We start from the raw sequence: 6,000 nt of genomic DNA, 5'->3' as shown, positions 1-6,000 counted from the left end.
GAGCAAAAATAAACTGGGCACCTGCCGGTCGAGTCCACATGAATGTCCAGGATTGGCTTTTCTTTTAAACAAGTGGGGGACAGCAGTTATTCTTTCCATGCAGGGCAGTTTTCAGTGGATCCAACGCTACATGTTTTTATGTCCCTCCATCACAGCAGAGAGTATTTTGCCCTTTTGTCCTTTTGGGGAAGTATTTTCAAGAGGAGTCACAATCAAATCAAAAGTTGTAACTTGAATGGTTTCAATCATTATTTACAACCAATGAGCTACAGTTATGGCAGTATAATGTCCTTAACCACAAAATATCCAGCCTTTGTGGTCTGTTTATTATTATGTACAAATGACCCTGCAGTTTGTACTTGCTGTTGTATTTGATGTTGTGTTAATTAGGGCTGCACACATTTTGGGGTAAAAATAAAGTTGTACTCCGCACACAGACACACAAAAACTTTTACGAGTCAAATGAGCTATTGGCAATGTAAAATCTCCACATCCTCTCAAATTATGCACTCTCTCTTGAATTGTGAAGAAACGTTGTGCCTTCGAAGTATTTCAGCCTTGGCGGTTTTTGCTAAATGCAACCATTAAAATAGTGATTTCGATTCGACTGCAATTAATTAAGCCTAGTGTTGATAATGAATGTATGCTGTGATGTGAATCTTGGTGGAAAAAGAGAAAAAAGCAAATCCTATAGGTTCATATGTGCTGAAAGAGAAGACAAGGTTAATAAAGTTGAAAATTCAGCATTTCGACTGTTACCATAGTTACCACAATAGAATTCTTAACTTCTCACCAACTCGGTTTCAAATTATAGGTTGTTCGGAATGTTGCAATGTCATGCGAACGCAACCAATTGTACTATATTTGTCTTAACCATCTCAAGTAGAGCTTTAACAAAATTGCTTCAGCTTAATGTTCAATCCCAGTTTCTCTGCCTACTCAACTGTCTTTCCAAACTCGTGGTTTGTCTAAATTATGGTAGATTTTCATATAAAATGAAATGACAACACACACACACACACACACACACACACACACGCACACACACACACACACACACACACACACACACACACACACACTCACAAACACCGCACACACTCTACCCATCTACACTAAAAATCTGACCACTGTTTGATTGTGGATTAGGAGCCTAAACATGAAAAATGTTTGTTTACAATATTTAGAGTGTGGTTGATAAGAAGATAGAAAAGATGAAGCATTCACTTACAGCTGGAAAAAGGGTCTGTTTGATGTCTGTATGATAGGACCGGGACCCGTGGGGCAGGTTGGGGGTAAAGGGGGTACAGCGGTGCGTGTGTGTGTGTGTATGGGACGGGGTCTGTGGGGCAGAAACACTAGCTCCTGTTGACATAAGCTGCGTCTTTCCGCAGTTCCCCTGTATATTTTTAAAACGCGGGCCTAATTCGAACCACATTGCGGTAATGGCGGCGCTGATGTCACTCGTCACATGAAGTTCAGAGCGATGGGTCGGTGTGAGAGTAAACAACATGCTCCACTGACGGCACCGGTCCACTGTTTAAACAAGAGAGAGACAGTAGCAGGATCCTGGCTGCGCTCAGCAGGGTGGTCCCATGAACATCATATACAGTCTGTTAACACATGCATTTTGGAAAATCAACATAATTAAGCCTGATCAATCAACTCATTATTTTACAAATCAACGAGAGAAGTTGACATTTACATACAGTCAGTGTAATAATTAGACAATCATTGTTTGGTGTACACACAAATACACTAACGGCCTGTGACTACAGCACAGTAAACGTCCAACACAGGACTATTATTGACATTAGCACAGGTGCTCGTGATGGCGGGTCAGTTTTATTTCCAAGTCTAAAGCTTAAGAGCAGAGACAACCCACAGTGGCCCAAACTCAAACACCATAGACTTAGTGAGTAATTGGGGGTCATGGGCTCCTTCCCAAGGATAAAAAAAAGAAAAAACCTGGCCATATTTTTAGTCATTTTGGAGTATATTAACAGGTGTTAGGTCTCTATTGTGTGCAATCATATATTTCTAAATCAGAGGTTCTCAAGCTTTTCACACAGGTATAACCTCATACATTAAATGATATTCAAAAATATATATAGTAGGTAGCTCCGTCCGTGATGACCAGTTTAAAAAACATTATTATAAAATGGCCTTCAAATTAAAATAAGCAACAGCATGTTTAGTTTCAGCAAACGTGGCCTTAATCAGGATACAGAGACAAAATCACATCATAATATGGCCTACCAAGTGCCACCAAGCTCAGATCAATATCAAAACAGATCTAAGCCTGGTCTTACAAGGGGGCTAGGGGCTAAAACAGATCTATATTGAACTAAATTGTGCTTAAACCGGGGGTAAACCAGAGCTACACGAGTACTCCACTTGAGTACCACCAGTGGGACACGTGTCCATGGAGGAGGATTGTTTTACCTTTTAATATATCTTGCTTGACATAACAGCAACAAACTGATTTTTTGCATACATTTTATAGGTACATGTTTTGTCTATAGATCTTTTCAATGTAGCACAAGGGGTTATAAATGGTTCTGAATCCGAGCAGTCAAGCAGTTGACTTCAGACAGTATCTGCATGTCTGTCTGTAAACGTGGTATAGAGTGTGGCCTATTTTTTCAGCAGCTCATTGTACAGCCGCCTGTCTCTCTAAGAATAGTTGTGTTTATGCCTCTTTTGTTTGCTCCTCTGTATTTGACCCTTGCTGCAGTAACGTCTGCTGCACCTTCTCACGTGTTCTCAGTGAGACAGTCAGCTGGGCAGGACGACGCCGGCCCGACCCAGTTTGAACCAGCTCTCTGCTCTTCCTGCTCTTTAATCACTTGTGGAAATACTGGCTCCACTTATTCACAACAATGGCACTGAGTGGTGACAGCTAAGTGCGGCGTAATCCTGCAGCTATACTTTCAGAGGGCGCGGCCTGAGGTCTGCAAACAAGAAGGTGACATTTTTAACATCACTGCAGAGCGTAAATCAATGAATATTTTATTTCTACTGCAATTACTGCAAAAGAACACTACAGCAGGCATTCAGCGCGGTTAAATACTTTGAACACAATGCAGCTATTGTTAGTTAGAAGAACACAGGGCCAGGAATACTTTCAGCCAATAAGTTCAGGGAGGGGAGGGGAGCAAGAGAAAATGCCAAGGAGGAGTAAGACAGAAAGGGAAAATGATTCATGATTCATGATTTTTGCCCAACAATTAACTGATTCCCTTTTCATAAAACAGCACCATGCAAGGATCACTTCTCGAAATGTATTAGATTGTATGTTGATTTCTTAAACACACTTTTTGAAATAAGAACATTCTTGGTGTTAAAGGTGCATTATGCAACTTTTTATGTGGAAAAAAAAAGTTGACATTTGCGCATATTTGATCTTATAGTGACCCAGCGCCTAGTGGTCAGCATGGCGCCTTTACTTTCCATCACAGTGGTCTCTAAGACGCTCCAGGATCAATTATTTGGAAGGTTTTCAATGCAGACAGAGCCTCTCACCAGAAAACCTACAAAACAATTGATCCTGGAGTATCTTAGAGACTGTGATGGAGAGTAAAGGCGGCCATGCTGACCACTCATACAGCCACTGGGTCACTGCAAGGTCAAATATGCAGAAATATCAACCTTTTTTTCCCACATAAAAAGTTGCATAATGCGCCTTTAACTATCTAGCGTCCACAGAATATCAGACACACATCCGCTGATAAACAGTATGTCCCTCTTATATCATGGGAGATCCTTGCAAACATCATTAGCCAAAAAATAATGTGCGCCAGTACGTTTCAAGACAAAGTATACTGTACGTGGAAAGAGGGAATAAAAATGTCTGCTTCATCCATTAAATCTGTTTAACAACAGCCCCTTATGTGTCACAAAGAACAAGTCTGTAAAACTGTTGGCAATGGTTGAGAGCAGGTAGTAGCACCAGTAAAGTTATAAATAAATGCTAATCGTGCTAATAAAAGTCAATTTTCAGTAAAGGACAGTGACGGAGCCAGGTTTCCACAGCAGCTGCAATCTAGCAACAAAGAACATGTCTGCTCCACACCCCAATATATATATTTACATTCTCCACTGTGCCAATAAGTTACACTCAATACAGGTAAAATACAGCTGACTCTCAGGGAAGTGGAAAAAACTCTCAAAAGGCACGTTAAAATGCTGGTTATTATGTACTTTTCTCATCAAAAAAGTAAAGCTGGAGTTGTGTTTTGTTCCATTCATGCATATTTGAGTTATCCTGCATAGTTTATCTCAGTACAGATGAATTTCTTTAACTAGTTGTTCAGCCATGTGCATTATGTTAAGTTAAAACTTCAAACCATTGGCCTTGCGCCTTGAAACAAGAGCAGTATTATTTGCTGTGTGGACTCAGTGGAGTTAAAGTTTAAAAGGACGTCTGTTCTCCTTCAGTGTTTTGATTAGACTGTTGATTTTTTTTCCACTGTTTTGATAAAGGAACAGTTGACTTTTTGTCAGCAAATAGCGGTAAGTTTTGGAACATGGGCGACGCAATAAGAGAAAACATTTGGTTCGCTCTGAAGATAGACATTTGAGTCTTGATCAGGGTAAAATGAGCTTTACCTCACATGTTGCTCTTCACTCAAACATGCTGGTGTTGTCAGAAGGGAGTGCTGGTGATTAGATTCAGACAATGTTTCTTCTTGATGAACTTTGTCAAGTGCAACAGCTGTGAAGGTTTTAGACTGCGGCCCTGAGTTTGAGCAAAAGCCAACTTTTCTTTTCAGCTCAACCTTTGAACAGCAAGGACGGAGTCTGGATGTAATCTCAAGAGTTACAATGGTATGTTCTTTCCAGGTAAACTCTGGCTTCCTCCCACCGTCCGAAGATCCGCGTATACTTTGTGGTCAGTTGGTGATTCTGACTCAAATGCCAATTGTGAATGATTATAATGATTTATGTTTTGAAGATACTATAGCCTACACACCACTTGTAGACAACAGTATTATAAGGCAGACTTGGCCCTCTCTCCCGGCAGGACTCTCCTCCTCTTGTCCGTGTTTTGGAGCCTGTTAATCGTCCCCAGCTCTGTATGCTCCCAGCACATAATGAGGGCCATTAAGTCAATTACAGCACACACAGGGATAAAACTTTGAGTCAGACCCTGGGACTCGCAGAACAACGCCAGCTCTATTCACAGCATCATTACATTGCACATATCAAAGCAGTGTTCTGAACGAGAGCTAGTCATCAAAAAGTGGATATAGTAGCAATAATAGTTGTAGCGGTGGTCGCAGTGGAAACAGTAGTTATTTCCCACAATCTTTATGGTGCGATGTACAAAGTGCACACAGAAACTTCAGCTTGCTTGTTTGTGTCAGATATATTTGCAACACACCTACGGTTCCACTATGATCGATCTGTTTGGGCACACCAAGGAAAACAACAGGCAGCTTCTGAACTTCTACTGGAAAACGTATGCAATTCATGACCTATACAAATGTTACGCGCTTAAATCTGGGCTTTGTATGTACTTATGAGACAGCATTTAAACTTGATTAATGATGTGTCTTTATTCAGTCCAGATTTTGGCTGCTGCGATCATAGTCTATCCCATACGGATCGCAGTCTCACTCGGGTCTCCACTGCACAGTCACCCACAGTTAAGTGTTGTTTTTGGCTGGACTAGCTCTGCTCTTTCTTGAGCTATTTATTTTTTGTCATTCTCTTGTGTTTCTCCTCTGTGGGGATTCTATGCAGGAAAACACTAGTGGTTGCAAAACTTGAATTTACCGAAAAAGCCTCTAAGTCACAGCTGCTTTTGGATGAATGCCTTTTCAGAAGAATAGGGTTTGCTATTAACTGTTTGCAGTCAAGATGAAGGAAGTTGTTCTGGATCTTCTTGAAAGGTCTAAGCGTAAACAGTCGGCATCCCTATTCACAACCTTTTTCACAACTGAACCCTAACCCCAACCCTAACAAACTCACTAATATGTAAACAATGTGTGCTCA

This window comes from Gobius niger (assembly GCF_951799975.1).
Source record: "Gobius niger genome assembly, chromosome: 6".
NCBI lineage: Eukaryota > Metazoa > Chordata > Actinopteri > Gobiiformes > Gobiidae > Gobius > Gobius niger.
Note: the sequence above shows the minus strand (reverse complement) of the source record.